At 37.4% G+C, this 19,774-nt stretch overlaps 12 non-coding genes across 12 annotated transcripts; 1 reads left to right on the forward strand and 11 right to left on the reverse strand.

Moving 5' to 3' along the window:
• Window positions 1–428: 428 nt before the first annotated feature.
• On the reverse strand, window positions 429–501 carry TRNAK-UUU (transfer RNA lysine (anticodon UUU)). The gene has a single exon. It is a non-coding gene; the product is annotated as a tRNA-Lys (tRNA).
• A 1,936-nt stretch (window positions 502–2,437) lies between these two features.
• Window positions 2,438–2,510, reverse strand: TRNAK-UUU (transfer RNA lysine (anticodon UUU)). The gene has a single exon. It is a non-coding gene; the product is annotated as a tRNA-Lys (tRNA).
• A 1,936-nt stretch (window positions 2,511–4,446) lies between these two features.
• On the reverse strand, window positions 4,447–4,519 carry TRNAK-UUU (transfer RNA lysine (anticodon UUU)). The gene has a single exon. It is a non-coding gene; the product is annotated as a tRNA-Lys (tRNA).
• A 1,936-nt stretch (window positions 4,520–6,455) lies between these two features.
• On the reverse strand, window positions 6,456–6,528 carry TRNAK-UUU (transfer RNA lysine (anticodon UUU)). The gene has a single exon. It is a non-coding gene; the product is annotated as a tRNA-Lys (tRNA).
• A 1,518-nt stretch (window positions 6,529–8,046) lies between these two features.
• Window positions 8,047–8,137, reverse strand: TRNAR-UCU (transfer RNA arginine (anticodon UCU)). Its single transcript is given in 2 exon segments — window positions 8,047–8,082; window positions 8,101–8,137. It is a non-coding gene; the product is annotated as a tRNA-Arg (tRNA).
• Window positions 8,138–8,465: 328 nt separating this feature from the next.
• On the reverse strand, window positions 8,466–8,538 carry TRNAK-UUU (transfer RNA lysine (anticodon UUU)). Its single transcript has one exon. It is a non-coding gene; the product is annotated as a tRNA-Lys (tRNA).
• A 1,936-nt stretch (window positions 8,539–10,474) lies between these two features.
• Window positions 10,475–10,547, reverse strand: TRNAK-UUU (transfer RNA lysine (anticodon UUU)). The gene has a single exon. It is a non-coding gene; the product is annotated as a tRNA-Lys (tRNA).
• A 3,527-nt stretch (window positions 10,548–14,074) lies between these two features.
• Window positions 14,075–14,165, reverse strand: TRNAR-UCU (transfer RNA arginine (anticodon UCU)). The gene is given in 2 exon segments: window positions 14,075–14,110; window positions 14,129–14,165. It is a non-coding gene; the product is annotated as a tRNA-Arg (tRNA).
• Window positions 14,166–14,492: 327 nt separating this feature from the next.
• TRNAK-UUU (transfer RNA lysine (anticodon UUU)) lies at window positions 14,493–14,565 on the reverse strand. The gene has a single exon. It is a non-coding gene; the product is annotated as a tRNA-Lys (tRNA).
• A 1,518-nt stretch (window positions 14,566–16,083) lies between these two features.
• On the reverse strand, window positions 16,084–16,174 carry TRNAR-UCU (transfer RNA arginine (anticodon UCU)). Its single transcript is given in 2 exon segments — window positions 16,084–16,119; window positions 16,138–16,174. It is a non-coding gene; the product is annotated as a tRNA-Arg (tRNA).
• A 327-nt stretch (window positions 16,175–16,501) lies between these two features.
• TRNAK-UUU (transfer RNA lysine (anticodon UUU)) lies at window positions 16,502–16,574 on the reverse strand. The gene has a single exon. It is a non-coding gene; the product is annotated as a tRNA-Lys (tRNA).
• A 2,816-nt stretch (window positions 16,575–19,390) lies between these two features.
• TRNAK-UUU (transfer RNA lysine (anticodon UUU)) lies at window positions 19,391–19,463 on the forward strand. The gene has a single exon. It is a non-coding gene; the product is annotated as a tRNA-Lys (tRNA).
• The last annotated feature ends 311 nt before the right edge of the window (window positions 19,464–19,774 follow it).

A 19,774-nucleotide genomic window follows, 5' to 3' on the forward strand; every position in this document is an offset into this window, starting at 1 on the left:
GGGATAAAACTGACTCTGGTGGGATTCGAACCCACAACCTTTGAATATCTTTTTTACATTCACCTAGAAGTCCAATGCGCTATCCATTGCGCCAAAGAGCCAATACGCTCTGATTAGGTGCAGAGATATTCTGAAATGAAATAATGTTGATCAGCTTTATAAAGTTCATTTGATACTATAACCATGGATTTATTTTGAATATTGAATTGGGGAAATTATATTCACCGTCTCAAGTTACATGATACCTTAGGTAAGTCTACGTACGACTTAAGTTTAGTCAAATGGCACATGATATATGAGGCAGATGTGCATTTCACAACTCCATGAAAGACGTTTTTGCAATTTTAGTAATGGAATATCTTATTCGTCATGCAGGGGAACACAAAAAGAGCATCCAATTAGAGTAATTTTTCTTTAAAGGAAGCAACCGCCTGAACAGGGACTTGAACCCTGGACCCTCAGATTAAAAGTCTGATGCTCTACCGACTGAGCTATCCAGGCTCTGCTATACTCTGTCTTAAAATCAGCTAAACAAATGTGGACGTACACTGACCTACACTCTGTGTATTAATATGGTTACATATATTAGCAATCAAATTTGTAGAGTTTAATAACAAATTGATGTTTTAACCCCTTCCATGCTCATGACGAGCTCAGCTCGTCGTGCAGTACACTTGTCGTGTGCTTACGACGAGCTGAGCTCGTCATGAACAATGGATTTACAGATCATTCAGCACAGGAGGAAAATCTCCTGTAGCATTGAAGGTGTTAAGCATTTGAAATTTCAGCAGCACACGTAATCCATTTTAAATCCTGAAATTTGTACTATCTCATTTTCGGCTGACTTAGAAATCATGTGTCTAAAATGACCTTGTGAAATCAATAAAGTGCCAAATACTATTACTACCTACTAAATTACATACATTTTCAGCAGTTTCTTTGGGAACTTCCTCTTGGGCATAGATTATGCAATGTTTTCAAAGCAAACAGTCTCTGTTTAAGTAGACTTTCTTTCACTGCCATTTTGGTAAATGTTTCTGGTGATGCAGACGCAGGCATTGCTTGTTACTGTTTCAATTAGTTATAAAATAAGAGGAGGGATAAAATTGACCCAGCTGGTGTTTGAACACAAAGCCTTTGAATGCTTTTGCTACATTCGTCTAGGACTCCAAGCCGCTATCCATTGCACTAGAGATCCGACCTGATTCAACACGGTGATCAGAGATTCACAAATAAAAAGATGACCTATCAGCTGTTGACCAACTTTATCAAGTTAATCGGACACTACCTTACATTTTGAACATTGAATTGGGTAAAAGATAATCAACAAACTACATGATACAGTTTGGGTAAGTCTTCTTAACCCTTGTCAAAGAATGTAGAAGACAGATGGGTATGTAATGACTTGATTAAGACTTTTTTGAAACATCTCGAATAGGACTCCCCATTCATTGGATCCTGAAAAGAGTATGCAATTGATATACCTTTTCTTTAACCAAGCCGCCTGAACAGGGACTTGAACCCTGGGCCCTCAGATTAAAAGACTGATGCTCTCCCGACTGAGCTATCCAGGCTCGGAGAGGCCGCTCCACAAAATGACCTTATCAACATTTGGAAGTGTCCCAACTATCACTACGTTTCTTAAGATGGTTGCCGGTATTAAGTACTGAATACGCGGAATATAATAATGAATTGGTACTTCAAGCATTTGAAATCTCTTCAGTAAATTTAACCTTATTGTAAGTCCTGAAATTGCTACTATCTCATTTTTTTTGCTGACTTAGAAGTCATATGTTTTTATTGACATTGTAAAATTAAGGAAGGGCCCAAAATCTTACTTCTGAGTAAATTACATTTTCATAAGTACAGCTGCCAATTTCCTCTTCTGCAAAGATTGCGTAATTTGAATAGTATCTATTTAAAATAGACTTCCTTTCACTGCCCTTTTTGGTGAAGCAGAAGCATGCATGCACTGTTTATTACTCTTTTAAACAGTTATGAAGTAAATAGGGATAAAACTGACTCTGGTGGGATTCGAACCCACAACCTTTGAATATCTTTTTTACATTCACCTAGAAGTCCAATGCGCTATCCATTGCGCCAAAGAGCCAATACGCTTTGATTAGGTGCAGAGATATTCTGAAATGAAATAATGTTGATCAGCTTTATAAAGTTCATTTGATACTATAACCATGGATTTATTTTGAATATTGAATTGGGGAAATTATATTCACCGTCTCAAGTTACATGATACCTTAGGTAAGTCTACGTACGACTTAAGTTTAGTCAAATGGCACATGATATATGAGGCAGATGTGCATTTCACAACTCCATGAAAGACGTTTTTGCAATTTTAGTAATGGAATATCTTATTCGTCATGCAGGGGAACACAAAAAGAGCATCCAATTAGAGTAATTTTTCTTTAAAGGAAGCAACAGCCTGAACAGGGACTTGAACCCTGGACCCTCAGATTAAAAGTCTGATGCTCTACCGACTGAGCTATCCAGGCTCTGCTATACTCTGTCTTAAAATCAGCTAAACAAATGTGGACGTACACTGACCTACACTCTGTGTATTAATATGGTTACATATATTAGCAATCAAATTTGTAGAGTTTAATAACAAATTGATGTTTTAACCCCTTCCATGCTCATGACGAGCTCAGCTCGTCGTGCAGTACACTTGTCGTGTGCTTACGACGAGCTGAGCTCGTCATGAACAATGGATTTACAGATCATTCAGCACAGGAGGAAAATCACCTGTAGCATTGAAGGTGTTAAGCATTTGAAATTTCAGCAGCACACGTAATCCATTTTAAATCCTGAAATTTGGACTATCTCATTTTCGGCTGACTTAGAAATCATGTGTCTAAAATGACCTTGTGAAATCAATAAAGTGCCAAATACTATTACTACCTACTAAATTACATACATTTTCAGCAGTTTCTTTGGGAACTTCCTCTTGGGCATAGATTATGCAATGTTTTCAAAGCAAACAGTCTCTGTTTAAGTAGACTTTCTTTCACTGCCATTTTGGTAAATGTTTCTGGTGATGCAGACGCAGGCATTGCTTGTTACTGTTTCAATTAGTTATAAAATAAGAGGAGGGATAAAATTGACCCAGCTGGTGTTTGAACACAAAGCCTTTGAATGCTTTTGCTACATTCGTCTAGGACTCCAAGCCGCTATCCATTGCACTAGAGATCCGACCTGATTCAACACGGTGATCAGAGATTCACAAATAAAAAGATGACCTATCAGCTGTTGACCAACTTTATCAAGTTAATCGGACACTACCTTACATTTTGAACATTGAATTGGGTAAAAGATAATCAACAAACTACATGATACAGTTTGGGTAAGTCTTCTTAACCCTTGTCAAAGAATGTAGAAGACAGATGGGTATGTAATGACTTGATTAAGACTTTTTTGAAACATCTCGAATAGGACTCCCCATTCATTGGATCCTGAAAAGAGTATGCAATTGATATACCTTTTCTTTAACCAAGCCGCCTGAACAGGGACTTGAACCCTGGGCCCTCAGATTAAAAGACTGATGCTCTCCCGACTGAGCTATCCAGGCTCGGAGAGGCCGCTCCACAAAATGACCTTATCAACATTTGGAAGTGTCCCAACTATCACTCCGTTTCTTAAGATGGTTGCCGGTATTAAGTACTGAATACGCGGAATATAATAATGAATTGGTACTTCAAGCATTTGAAATCTCTTCAGTAAATTTAACCTTATTGTAAGTCCTGAAATTGCTACTATCTCATTTTTTTTGCTGACTTAGAAGTCATATGTTTTTATTGACATTGTAAAATTAAGGAAGGGCCCAAAATCTTACTTCTGAGTAAATTACATTTTCATAAGTACAGCTGCCAATTTCCTCTTCTGCAAAGATTGCGTAATTTGAATAGTATCTATTTAAAATAGACTTCCTTTCACTGCCCTTTTTGGTGAAGCAGAAGCATGCATGCACTGTTTATTACTCTTTTAAACAGTTATGAAGTAAATAGGGATAAAACTGACTCTGGTGGGATTCGAACCCACAACCTTTGAATATCTTTTTTACATTCACCTAGAAGTCCAATGCGCTATCCATTGCGCCAAAGAGCCAATACGCTTTGATTAGGTGCAGAGATATTCTGAAATGAAATAATGTTGATCAGCTTTATAAAGTTCATTTGATACTATAACCATGGATTTATTTTGAATATTGAATTGGGGAAATTATATTCACCGTCTCAAGTTACATGATACCTTAGGTAAGTCTACGTACGACTTAAGTTTAGTCAAATGGCACATGATATATGAGGCAGATGTGCATTTCACAACTCCATGAAAGACGTTTTTGCAATTTTAGTAATGGAATATCTTATTCGTCATGCAGGGGAACACAAAAAGAGCATCCAATTAGAGTAATTTTTCTTTAAAGGAAGCAACAGCCTGAACAGGGACTTGAACCCTGGACCCTCAGATTAAAAGTCTGATGCTCTACCGACTGAGCTATCCAGGCTCTGCTATACTCTGTCTTAAAATCAGCTAAACAAATGTGGACGTACACTGACCTACACTCTGTGTATTAATATGGTTACATATATTAGCAATCAAATTTGTAGAGTTTAATAACAAATTGATGTTTTAACCCCTTCCATGCTCATGACGAGCTCAGCTCGTCGTGCAGTACACTTGTCGTGTGCTTATGACGAGCTGAGCTCGTCATGAACAATGGATTTACAGATCATTCAGCACAGGAGGAAAATCTCCTGTAGCATTGAAGGTGTTAAGCATTTGAAATTTCAGCAGCACACGAAATCCATTTTAAATCCTGAAATTTGGACTATCTCATTTTCGGCTGACTTAGAAATCATGTGTCTAAAATGACCTTGTGAAATCAATAAAGTGCCAAATACTATTACTACCTACTAAATTACATACATTTTCAGCAGTTTCTTTGGGAACTTCCTCTTGGGCATAGATTATGCAATGTTTTCAAAGCAAACAGTCTCTGTTTAAGTAGACTTTCTTTCACTGCCATTTTGGTAAATGTTTCTGGTGATGCAGACGCAGGCATTGCTTGTTACTGTTTCAATTAGTTATAAAATAAGAGGAGGGATAAAATTGACCCAGCTGGTGTTTGAACACAAAGCCTTTGAATGCTTTTGCTACATTCGTCTAGGACTCCAAGCCGCTATCCATTGCACTAGAGATCCGACCTGATTCAACACAGTGATCAGAGATTCACAAATAAAAAGATGACCTATCAGCTGTTGACCAACTTTATCAAGTTAATCGGACACTACCTTACATTTTGAACATTGAATTGGGTAAAAGATAATCAACAAACTACATGATACAGTTTGGGTAAGTCTTCTTAACCCTTGTCAAAGAATGTAGAAGACAGATGGGTATGTAATGACTTGATTAAGACTTTTTTGAAACATCTCGAATAGGACTCCCCATTCATTGGATCCTGAAAAGAGTATGCAATTGATATACCTTTTCTTTAACCAAGCCGCCTGAACAGGGACTTGAACCCTGGGCCCTCAGATTAAAAGACTGATGCTCTCCCGACTGAGCTATCCAGGCTCAGAGAGGCCGCTCCACAAAATGACCTTATCAACATTTGGAAGTGTCCCAACTATCACTACGTTTCTTAAGATGGTTGCCGGTATTAAGTACTGAATACGCGGAATATAATAATGAATTGGTACTTCAAGCATTTGAAATCTCTTCAGTAAATTTAACCTTATTGTAAGTCCTGAAATTGCTACTATCTCATTTTTTTTGCTGACTTAGAAGTCATATGTTTTTATTGACATTGTAAAATTAAGGAAGGGCCCAAAATCTTACTTCTGAGTAAATTACATTTTCATAAGTACAGCTGCCAATTTCCTCTTCTGCAAAGATTGCGTAATTTGAATAGTATCTATTTAAAATAGACTTCCTTTCACTGCCCTTTTTGGTGAAGCAGAAGCATGCATGCACTGTTTATTACTCTTTTAAACAGTTATGAAGTAAATAGGGATAAAACTGACTCTGGTGGGATTCGAACCCACAACCTTTGAACATCTTTTTTACATTCACCTAGAAGTCCAATGCGCTATCCATTGCGCCAAAGAGCCAATACGCTCTGATTAGGTGCAGAGATATTCTGAAATGAAATAATGTTGATCAGCTTTATAAAGTTCATTTGATACTATAACCATGGATTTATTTTGAATATTGAATTGGGGAAATTATATTCACCGTCTCAAGTTACATGATACCTTAGGTAAGTCTACGTACGACTTAAGTTTAGTCAAATGGCACATGATATATGAGGCAGATGTGCATTTCACAACTCCATGAAAGACGTTTTTGCAATTTTAGTAATGGAATATCTTATTCGTCATGCAGGGGAACACAAAAAGAGCATCCAATTAGAGTAATTTTTCTTTAAAGGAAGCAACCGCCTGAACAGGGACTTGAACCCTGGACCCTCAGATTAAAAGTCTGATGCTCTACCGACTGAGCTATCCAGGCTCTGCTATACTCTGTCTTAAAATCAGCTAAACAAATGTGGACGTACACTGACCTACACTCTGTGTATTAATATGGTTACATATATTAGCAATCAAATTTGTAGAGTTTAATAACAAATTGATGTTTTAACCCCTTCCATGCTCATGACGAGCTCAGCTCGTCGTGCAGTACACTTGTCGTGTGCTTACGACGAGCTGAGCTCGTCATGAACAATGGATTTACAGATCATTCAGCACAGGAGGAAAATCTCCTGTAGCATTGAAGGTGTTAAGCATTTGAAATTTCAGCAGCACACGTAATCCATTTTAAATCCTGAAATTTGTACTATCTCATTTTCGGCTGACTTAGAAATCATGTGTCTAAAATGACCTTGTGAAATCAATAAAGTGCCAAATACTATTACTACCTACTAAATTACATACATTTTCAGCAGTTTCTTTGGGAACTTCCTCTTGGGCATAGATTATGCAATGTTTTCAAAGCAAACAGTCTCTGTTTAAGTAGACTTTCTTTCACTGCCATTTTGGTAAATGTTTCTGGTGATGCAGACGCAGGCATTGCTTGTTACTGTTTCAATTAGTTATAAAATAAGAGGAGGGATAAAATTGACCCAGCTGGTGTTTGAACACAAAGCCTTTGAATGCTTTTGCTACATTCGTCTAGGACTCCAAGCCGCTATCCATTGCACTAGAGATCCGACCTGATTCAACACGGTGATCAGAGATTCACAAATAAAAAGATGACCTATCAGCTGTTGACCAACTTTATCAAGTTAATCGGACACTACCTTACATTTTGAACATTGAATTGGGTAAAAGATAATCAACAAACTACATGATACAGTTTGGGTAAGTCTTCTTAACCCTTGTCAAAGAATGTAGAAGACAGATGGGTATGTAATGACTTGATTAAGACTTTTTTGAAACATCTCGAATAGGACTCCCCATTCATTGGATCCTGAAAAGAGTATGCAATTGATATACCTTTTCTTTAACCAAGCCGCCTGAACAGGGACTTGAACCCTGGGCCCTCAGATTAAAAGACTGATGCTCTCCCGACTGAGCTATCCAGGCTCGGAGAGGCCGCTCCACAAAATGACCTTATCAACATTTGGAAGTGTCCCAACTATCACTACGTTTCTTAAGATGGTTGCCGGTATTAAGTACTGAATACGCGGAATATAATAATGAATTGGTACTTCAAGCATTTGAAATCTCTTCAGTAAATTTAACCTTATTGTAAGTCCTGAAATTGCTACTATCTCATTTTTTTTGCTGACTTAGAAGTCATATGTTTTTATTGACATTGTAAAATTAAGGAAGGGCCCAAAATCTTACTTCTGAGTAAATTACATTTTCATAAGTACAGCTGCCAATTTCCTCTTCTGCAAAGATTGCGTAATTTGAATAGTATCTATTTAAAATAGACTTCCTTTCACTGCCCTTTTTGGTGAAGCAGAAGCATGCATGCACTGTTTATTACTCTTTTAAACAGTTATGAAGTAAATAGGGATAAAACTGACTCTGGTGGGATTCGAACCCACAACCTTTGAATATCTTTTTTACATTCACCTAGAAGTCCAATGCGCTATCCATTGCGCCACAGAGCCAATACGCTCTGATTAGGTGCAGAGATATTCTGAAATGAAATAATGTTGATCAGCTTTATAAAGTTCATTTGATACTATAACCATGGATTTATTTTGAATATTGAATTGGGGAAATTATATTCACCGTCTCAAGTTACATGATACCTTAGGTAAGTCTACGTACGACTTAAGTTTAGTCAAATGGCACATGATATATGAGGCAGATGTGCATTTCACAACTCCATGAAAGACGTTTTAGCAATTTTAGTAATGGAATATCTTATTCGTCATGCAGGGGAACACAAAAAGAGCATCCAATTAGAGTTATTTTTTTTATAAAGAAAGCAACCGCCTGAACAGGGACTTGAACCCTGGACCCTCAGATTAAAAGTCTGATGCTCTACCGACTGAGCTATCCAGGCTCTGCTATACTCTGTCTTAAAATCAGCTAAACAAATGTGGACGTACACTGACCTACACTCTGTGTATTAATATGGTTACATATATTAGCAATCAAATTTGTAGAGTTTAATAACAAATTGATGTTTTAACCCCTTCCATGCTCATGACGAGCTCAGCTCGTCGTGCAGTACACTTGTCGTGTGCTTATGACGAGCTGAGCTCGTCATGAACAATGGATTTACAGATCATTCAGCACAGGAGGAAAATCTCCTGTAGCATTGAAGGTGTTAAGCATTTGAAATTTCAGCAGCACACGTAATCCATTTTAAATCCTGAAATTTGTACTATCTCATTTTCGGCTGACTTAGAAATCATGTGTCTAAAATGACCTTGTGAAATCAATAAAGTGCCAAATACTATTACTACCTACTAAATTACATACATTTTCAGCAGTTTCTTTGGGAACTTCCTCTTGGGCATAGATTATGCAATGTTTTCAAAGCAAACAGTCTCTGTTTAAGTAGACTTTCTTTCACTGCCATTTTGGTAAATGTTTCTGGTGATGCAGACGCAGGCATTGCTTGTTACTGTTTCAATTAGTTATAAAATAAGAGGAGGGATAAAATTGACCCAGCTGGTGTTTGAACACAAAGCCTTTGAATGCTTTTGCTACATTCGTCTAGGACTCCAAGCCGCTATCCATTGCACTAGAGATCCGACCTGATTCAACACGGTGATCAGAGATTCACAAATAAAAAGATGACCTATCAGCTGTTGACCAACTTTATCAAGTTAATCGGACACTACCTTACATTTTGAACATTGAATTGGGTAAAAGATAATCAACAAACTACATGATACAGTTTGGGTAAGTCTTCTTAACCCTTGTCAAAGAATGTAGAAGACAGATGGGTATGTAATGACTTGATTAAGACTTTTTTGAAACATCTCGAATAGGACTCCCCATTCATTGGATCCTGAAAAGAGTATGCAATTGATATACCTTTTCTTTAACCAAGCCGCCTGAACAGGGACTTGAACCCTGGGCCCTCAGATTAAAAGACTGATGCTCTCCCGACTGAGCTATCCAGGCTCGGAGAGGCCGCTCCACAAAATGACCTTATCAACATTTGGAAGTGTCCCAACTATCACTACGTTTCTTAAGATGGTTGCCGGTATTAAGTACTGAATACGCGGAATATAATAATGAATTGGTACTTCAAGCATTTGAAATCTCTTCAGTAAATTTAACCTTATTGTAAGTCCTGAAATTGCTACTATCTCATTTTTTTTGCTGACTTAGAAGTCATATATTTTTATTGACATTGTAAAATTAAGGAAGGGCCCAAAATCTTACTTCTGAGTAAATTACATTTTCATAAGTACAGCTGCCAATTTCCTCTTCTGCAAAGATTGCGTAATTTGAATAGTATCTATTTAAAGTAGACTTCCTTTCACTGCCCTTTTTGGTGAAGCAGAAGCATGCATGCACTGTTTATTACTCTTTTAAACAGTTATGAAGTAAATAGGGATAAAACTGACTCTGGTGGGATTCGAACCCACAACCTTTGAATATCTTTTTTACATTCACCTAGAAGTCCAATGCGCTATCCATTGCGCCAAAGAGCCAATACGCTCTGATTAGGTGCAGAGATATTCTGAAATGAAATAATGTTGATCAGCTTTATAAAGTTCATTTGATACTATAACCATGGATTTATTTTGAATATTGAATTGGGGAAATTATATTCACCGTCTCAAGTTACATGATACCTTAGGTAAGTCTACGTACGACTTAAGTTTAGTCAAATGGCACATGATATATGAGGCAGATGTGCATTTCACAACTCCATGAAAGACGTTTTTGCAATTTTAGTAATGGAATATCTTATTCGTCATGCAGGGGAACACAAAAAGAGCATCCAATTAGAGTAATTTTTCTTTAAAGGAAGCAACAGCCTGAACAGGGACTTGAACCCTGGACCCTCAGATTAAAAGTCTGATGCTCTACCGACTGAGCTATCCAGGCTCTGCTATACTCTGTCTTAAAATCAGCTAAACAAATGTGGACGTACACTGACCTACACTCTGTGTATTAATATGGTTACATATATTAGCAATCAAATTTGTAGAGTTTAATAACAAATTGATGTTTTAACCCCTTCCATGCTCATGACGAGCTCAGCTCGTCGTGCAGTACACTTGTCGTGTGCTTATGACGAGCTGAGCTCGTCATGAACAATGGATTTACAGATCATTCAGCACAGGAGGAAAATCTCCTGTAGCATTGAAGGTGTTAAGCATTTGAAATTTCAGCAGCACACGTAATCCATTTTAAATCCTGAAATTTGGACTATCTCATTTTCGGCTGACTTAGAAATCATGTGTCTAAAATGACCTTGTGAAATCAATAAAGTGCCAAATACTATTACTACCTACTAAATTACATACATTTTCAGCAGTTTCTTTGGGAACTTCCTCTTGGGCATAGATTATGCAATGTTTTCAAAGCAAACAGTCTCTGTTTAAGTAGACTTTCTTTCACTGCCATTTTGGTAAATGTTTCTGGTGATGCAGACGCAGGCATTGCTTGTTACTGTTTCAATTAGTTATAAAATAAGAGGAGGGATAAAATTGACCCAGCTGGTGTTTGAACACAAAGCCTTTGAATGCTTTTGCTACATTCGTCTAGGACTCCAAGCCGCTATCCATTGCACTAGAGATCCGACCTGATTCAACACGGTGATCAGAGATTCACAAATAAAAAGATGACCTATCAGCTGTTGACCAACTTTATCAAGTTAATCGGACACTACCTTACATTTTGAACATTGAATTGGGTAAAAGATAATCAACAAACTACATGATACAGTTTGGGTAAGTCTTCTTAACCCTTGTCAAAGAATGTAGAAGACAGATGGGTATGTAATGACTTGATTAAGACTTTTTTGAAACATCTCGAATAGGACTCCCCATTCATTGGATCCTGAAAAGAGTATGCAATTGATATACCTTTTCTTTAACCAAGCCGCCTGAACAGGGACTTGAACCCTGGGCCCTCAGATTAAAAGACTGATGCTCTCCCGACTGAGCTATCCAGGCTCGGAGAGGCCGCTCCACAAAATGACCTTATCAACATTTGGAAGTGTCCCAACTATCACTACGTTTCTTAAGATGGTTGCCGGTATTAAGTACTGAATACGCGGAATATAATAATGAATTGGTACTTCAAGCATTTGAAATCTCTTCAGTAAATTTAACCTTATTGTAAGTCCTGAAATTGCTACTATCTCATTTTTTTTGCTGACTTAGAAGTCATATGTTTTTATTGACATTGTAAAATTAAGGAAGGGCCCAAAATCTTACTTCTGAGTAAATTACATTTTCATAAGTACAGCTGCCAATTTCCTCTTCTGCAAAGATTGCGTAATTTGAATAGTATCTATTTAAAATAGACTTCCTTTCACTGCCCTTTTTGGTGAAGCAGAAGCATGCATGCACTGTTTATTACTCTTTTAAACAGTTATGAAGTAAATAGGGATAAAACTGACTCTGGTGGGATTCGAACCCACAACCTTTGAATATCTTTTTTACATTCACCTAGAAGTCCAATGCGCTATCCATTGCGCCAAAGAGCCAATACGCTCTGATTAGGTGCGGAGATATTCTGAAATGAAATAATGTTGATCAGCTTTATAAAGTTCATTTGATACTATAACCATGGATTTATTTTGAATATTGAATTGGGGAAATTATATTCACCGTCTCAAGTTACATGATACCTTAGGTAAGTCTACGTACGACTTAAGTTTAGTCAAATGGCACATGATATATGAGGCAGATGTGCATTTCACAACTCCATGAAAGACGTTTTTGCAATTTTAGTAATGGAATATCTTATTCGTCATGCAGGGGAACACAAAAAGAGCATCCAATTAGAGTAATTTTTCTTTAAAGGAAGCAACAGCCTGAACAGGGACGTGAACCCTGGACCCTCAGATTAAAAGTCTGATGCTCTACCGACTGAGCTATCCAGGCTCTGCTATACTCTGTCTTAAAATCAGCTAAACAAATGTGGACGTACACTGACCTACACTCTGTGTATTAATATGGTTACATATATTAGCAATCAAATTTGTAGAGTTTAATAACAAATTGATGTTTTAACCCCTTCCATGCTCATGACGAGCTCAGCTCGTCGTGCAGTACACTTGTCGTGTGCTTATGACGAGCTGAGCTCGTCATGAACAATGGATTTACAGATCATTCAGCACAGGAGGAAAATCTCCTGTAGCATTGAAGGTGTTAAGCATTTGAAATTTCAGCAGCACACGTAATCCATTTTAAATCCTGAAATTTGGACTATCTCATTTTCGGCTGACTTAGAAATCATGTGTCTAAAATGACCTTGTGAAATCAATAAAGTGCCAAATACTATTACTACCTACTAAATTACATACATTTTCAGCAGTTTCTTTGGGAACTTCCTCTTGGGCATAGATTATGCAATGTTTTCAAAGCAAACAGTCTCTGTTTAAGTAGACTTTCTTTCACTGCCATTTTGGTAAATGTTTCTGGTGATGCAGACGCAGGCATTGCTTGTTACTGTTTCAATTAGTTATAAAATAAGAGGAGGGATAAAATTGACCCAGCTGGTGTTTGAACACAAAGCCTTTGAATGCTTTTGCTACATTCGTCTAGGACTCCAAGCCGCTATCCATTGCACTAGAGATCCGACCTGATTCAACACGGTGATCAGAGATTCACAAATAAAAAGATGACCTATCAGCTGTTGACCAACTTTATCAAGTTAATCGGACACTACCTTACATTTTGAACATTGAATTGGGTAAAAGATAATCAACAAACTACATGATACAGTTTGGGTAAGTCTTCTTAACCCTTGTCAAAGAATGTAGAAGACAGATGGGTATGTAATGACTTGATTAAGACTTTTTTGAAACATCTCGAATAGGACTCCCCATTCATTGGATCCTGAAAAGAGTATGCAATTGATATACCTTTTCTTTAACCAAGCCGCCTGAACAGGGACTTGAACCCTGGGCCCTCAGATTAAAAGACTGATGCTCTCCCGACTGAGCTATCCAGGCTCGGAGAGGCCGCTCCACAAAATGACCTTATCAACATTTGGAAGTGTCCCAACTATCACTACGTTTCTTAAGATGGTTGCCGGTATTAAGTACTGAATACGCGGAATATAATAATGAATTGGTACTTCAAGCATTTGAAATCTCTTCAGTAAATTTAACCTTATTGTAAGTCCTGAAATTGCTACTATCTCATTTTTTTTGCTGACTTAGAAGTCATATGTTTTTATTGACATTGTAAAATTAAGGAAGGGCCCAAAATCTTACTTCTGAGTAAATTACATTTTCATAAGTACAGCTGCCAATTTCCTCTTCTGCAAAGATTGCGTAATTTGAATAGTATCTATTTAAAATAGACTTCCTTTCACTGCCCTTTTTGGTGAAGCAGAAGCATGCATGCACTGTTTATTACTCTTTTAAACAGTTATGAAGTAAATAGGGATAAAACTGACTCTGGTGGGATTCGAACCCACAACCTTTGAATATCTTTTTTACATTCACCTAGAAGTCCAATGCGCTATCCATTGCGCCACAGAGCCAATACGCTCTGATTAGGTGCAGAGATATTCTGAAATGAAATAATGTTGATCAGCTTTATAAAGTTCATTTGATACTATAACCATGGATTTATTTTGAATATTGAATTGGGGAAATTATATTCACCGTCTCAAGTTACATGATACCTTAGGTAAGTCTACGTACGACTTAAGTTTAGTCAAATGGCACATGATATATGAGGCAGATGTGCATTTCACAACTCCATGAAAGACGTTTTTGCAATTTTAGTAATGGAATATCTTATTCGTCATGCAGGGGAACACAAAAAGAGCATCCAATTAGAGTAATTTTTCTTTAAAGGAAGCAACCGCCTGAACAGGGACTTGAACCCTGGACCCTCAGATTAAAAGTCTGATGCTCTACCGACTGAGCTATCCAGGCTCTGCTATACTCTGTCTTAAAATCAGCTAAACAAATGTGGACGTACACTGACCTACACTCTGTGTATTAATATGGTTACATATATTAGCAATCAAATTTGTAGAGTTTAATAACAAATTGATGTTTTAACCCCTTCCATGCTCATGACGAGCTCAGCTCGTCGTGCAGTACACTTGTCGTGTGCTTATGACGAGCTGAGCTCGTCATGAACAATGGATTTACAGATCATTCAGCACAGGAGGAAAATCTCCTGTAGCATTGAAGGTGTTAAGCATTTGAAATTTCAGCAGCACACGTAATCCATTTTAAATCCTGAAATTTGTACTATCTCATTTTCGGCTGACTTAGAAATCATGTGTCTAAAATGACCTTGTGAAATCAATAAAGTGCCAAATACTATTACTACCTACTAAATTACATACATTTTCAGCAGTTTCTTTGGGAACTTCCTCTTGGGCATAGATTATGCAATGTTTTCAAAGCAAACAGTCTCTGTTTAAGTAGACTTTCTTTCACTGCCATTTTGGTAAATGTTTCTGGTGATGCAGACGCAGGCATTGCTTGTTACTGTTTCAATTAGTTATAAAATAAGAGGAGGGATAAAATTGACCCAGCTGGTGTTTGAACACAAAGCCTTTGAATGCTTTTGCTACATTCGTCTAGGACTCCAAGCCGCTATCCATTGCACTAGAGATCCGACCTGATTCAACACGGTGATCAGAGATTCACAAATAAAAAGATGACCTATCAGCTGTTGACCAACTTTATCAAGTTAATCGGACACTACCTTACATTTTGAACATTGAATTGGGTAAAAGATAATCAACAAACTACATGATACAGTTTGGGTAAGTCTTCTTAACCCTTGTCAAAGAATGTAGAAGACAGATGGGTATGTAATGACTTGATTAAGACTTTTTTGAATCATCTCGAATAGGACTCCCCATTCATTGGATCCTGAAAAGAGTATGCAATTGATATACCTTTTCTTTAACCAAGCCGCCTGAACAGGGACTTGAACCCTGGGCCCTCAGATTAAAAGACTGATGCTCTCCCGACTGAGCTATCCAGGCTCGGAGAGGCCGCTCCACAAAATGACCTTATCAACATTTGGAAGTGTCCCAACTATCACTACGTTTCTTAAGATGGTTGCCGGTATTAAGTACTGAATACGCGGAATATAATAATGAATTGGTACTTCAAGCATTTGAAATCTCTTCAGTAAATTTAACCTTATTGTAAGTCCTGAAATTGCTACTATCTCATTTTTTTTGCTGACTTAGAAGTCATATGTTTTTATTGACATTGTAAAATTAAGGAAGGGCCCAAAATCTTACTTCTGAGTAAATTACATTTTCATAAGTACAGCTGCCAATTTCCTCTTCTGCAAAGATTGCGTAATTTGAATAGTATCTATTTAAAATAGACTTCCTTTCACTGCCCTTTTTGGTGAAGCAGAAGCATGCATGCACTGTTTATTACTCTTTTAAACAGTTATGAAGTAAATAGGGATAAAACTGACTCTGGTGGGATTCGAACCCACAACCTTTGAATATCTTTTTTACATTCACCTAGAAGTCCAATGCGCTATCCATTGCGCCACAGAGCCAATACGCTCTGATTAGGTGCAGAGATATTCTGAAATGAAATAATGTTGATCAGCTTTATAAAGTTCATGTGATACTATAACCATGGATTTATTTTGAATATTGAATTGGGGAAATTATATTCACCGTCTCAAGTTACATGATACCTTAGGTAAGTCTACGTACGACTTAAGTTTAGTCAAATGGCACATGATATATGAGGCAGATGTGCATTTCACAACTCCATGAAAGACGTTTTTGCAATTTTAGTAATGGAATATCTTATTCGTCATGCAGGGGAACACAAAAAGAGCATCCAATTAGAGTAATTTTTCTTTAAAGGAAGCAACCGCCTGAACAGGGACTTGAACCCTGGACCCTCAGATTAAAAGTCTGATGCTCTACCGACTGAGCTATCCAGGCTCTGCTATACTCTGTCTTAAAATCAGCTAAACAAATGTGGACGTACACTGACCTACACTCTGTGTATTAATATGGTTACATATATTAGCAATCAAATTTGTAGAGTTTAATAACAAATTGATGTTTTAACCCCTTCCATGCTCATGACGAGCTCAGCTCGTCGTGCAGTACACTTGTCGTGTGCTTATGACGAGCTGAGCTCGTCATGAACAATGGATTTACAGATCATTCAGCACAGGAGGAAAATCTCCTGTAGCATTGAAGGTGTTAAGCATTTGGAATTTCAGCAGCACACGTAATCCATTTTAAATCCTGAAATTTGTACTATCTCATTTTCGGCTGACTTAGAAATCATGTGTCTAAAATGACCTTGTGAAATCAATAAAGTGCCAAATACTATTACTACCTACTAAATTACATACATTTTCAGCAGTTTCTTTGGGAACTTCCTCTTGGGCATAGATTATGCAATGTTTTCAAAGCAAACAGTCTCTGTTTAAGTAGACTTTCTTTCACTGCCATTTTGGTAAATGTTTCTGGTGATGCAGACGCAGGCATTGCTTGTTACTGTTTCAATTAGTTATAAAATAAGAGGAGGGATAAAATTGACCCAGCTGGTGTTTGAACACAAAGCCTTTGAATGCTTTTGCTACATTCGTCTAGGACTCCAAGCCGCTATCCATTGCACTAGAGATCCGACCTGATTCAACACGGTGATCAGAGATTCACAAATAAAAAGATGACCTATCAGCTGTTGACCAACTTTATCAAGTTAATCGGACACTACCTTACATTTTGAACATTGAATTGGGTAAAAGATAATCAACAAACTACATGATACAGTTTGGGTAAGTCTTCTTAACCCTTGTCAAAGAATGTAGAAGACAGATGGGTATGTAATGACTTGATTAAGACTTTTTTGAATCATCTCGAATAGGACTCCCCATTCATTGGATCCTGAAAAGAGTATGCAATTGATATACCTTTTCTTTAACCAAGCCGCCTGAACAGGGACTTGAACCCTGGGCCCTCAGATTAAAAGACTGAGGCTCTCCCGACTGAGCTATCCAGGCTCGGAGAGGCCGCTCCACAAAATGACCTTATCAACATTTGGAAGTGTCCCAACTATCACTACGTTTCTTAAGATGGTTGCCGGTATTAAGTACTGAATACGCGGAATATAATAATGAATTGGTACTTCAAGCATTTGAAATCTCTTCAGTAAATTTAACCTTATTGTAAGTCCTGAAATTGCTACTATCTCATTTTTTTTGCTGACTTAGAAGTCATATGTTTTTATTGACATTGTAAAATTAAGGCAGTTAACTGTTTAAAAGAGTAATAAACAGTGCATGCATGCTTCTGCTTCACCAAAAAGGGCAGTGAAAGGAAGTCTATTTTAAATAGATACTATTCAAGTTACGCAATCTTTGCAGAAGAGGAAATTGGCAGCTGTACTTATGAAAATGTAATTTACGCAGAAGTAAGATTTTGGGCCCTTCCTTAATTTTACAATGTCAATAAAAACATATGAATTCTAAGTCAGCAAAAAAAATGAGATAGTAGCAATTTCAGGACTTACAATAAGGTTAAATTTACTGAAGAGATTTCAAATGCTTGAAGTACCAATTCATTATTATATTCCGCGTATTCAGTACTTAATACCAGCAACCATCTTAAGAAACGTAGTGATAGTTGGGACACTTCCAAATGTTGATAAGGTCATTTTGTGGAGCGTCCTCTCCAAGCCTGGATAGCTCAGTCGGGAGAGCATCAGACTTTTAATCTGAGGGCCCAGGGTTCAAGTCCCTGTTCAGGCGGCTTGGATAAAGAAAAGGTATATCAATTGCATACTCTTTTCAGGATCCAATGAATGGGGAGTCCTATTAGAGATGTTTCAAAAAAGTCTTAATCAAGTCATTACATACCCATCTGTCTTCTACATTCTTTGACAAGGGTTAAGAAGACTTACCCAAACTGTATCATGTAGTTTGTTGATTATCTTTTACCCAATTCAATGTTCAAAATGTAAGGTAGTGTCCGATTAACTTGATAAAGTTGGTCAACAGCTGATAGGTCATCTTTTTATTTGTGAATCTCTGATCACCGTGTTGAATCAGGTCGGATCTCTAGTGCAATGGATAGCGGCTTGGAGTCCTAGACGAATGTAGCAAAAGCATTCAAAGGCTTTGTGTTCAAACACCAGCTGGGTCAATGTTATCCCTCCTCTTATTTTATAACTAATTGAAACAGTAACAAGCAATGCCTGCGTCTGCATCACCAGAAACATTTACCAACATGGCAGTGAAAGAAAGTCTACTTAAACAGAGACTGTTTGCTTTGAAAACATTGCATAATCTATGCCCAAGAGGAAATTCGAAAAGATACTGCTGAAAATGTAATTTAGTAGGTAGTAATAGTATTTGGCACTTTATTGATTTCACAATGTCATTTTAGACACATGATTTCTAAGTCAGCCGAAAATGAGATAGTACAAATTTCAGGATTTAAAATGGATTACGTGTGCTGCTGAAATTTCAAATGCTTAACACCTTCAATGCTACAGGAGATTTTCCTCCTGTGCTGAATGATCTGTAAATCCATTGTTCATGACTAGCTCAGCTCGTCATAAGCACACGACAAGTGTACTGCACGACGAGCTGAGCTCGTCATGAGCATGGAAGGGGTTAAAACATCAATTTGTTATTAAACTCTACAAATTTGATTGCTAATATATGTAACCATATTAATACACAGAGTGTAGGTCAGTGTACGTCCACATTTGTTTAGCTGATTTTAAGACAGAGTATAGCAGAGCCTGGATAGCTCAGTCGGTAGAGCATCAGACTTTTAATCTGAGGGTCCAGGGTTCAAGTCCCTGTTCAGGCGGGTGCATCCTTTAAAGAAAAATTACTCTAATTGGATGCTCTTTTTGTGTTCCCCTGCATGACGAATAAGATATTCCATTACTAAAATTGCAAAAACGTCTTTCATGGAGTTGTGAAATGCACATCTGCCTCATATATCATGTGCCATTTGACTAAACTTAAGTCGTACGTAGATTTACCTAAGGTATCATGTAACTTGAGACGGTGAATATAATTTCCCCAATTCAATATTCAAAATAAATCCATGGTTATAGTATCAAATGAACTTTATGAAGCTGATCAACATTATTTCATTTCAGAATATCTCTGCAC

Source organism: Lissotriton helveticus, chromosome 1_1 (genome assembly GCF_964261635.1).
Source record: "Lissotriton helveticus chromosome 1_1, aLisHel1.1, whole genome shotgun sequence".
NCBI lineage: Eukaryota > Metazoa > Chordata > Amphibia > Caudata > Salamandridae > Lissotriton > Lissotriton helveticus.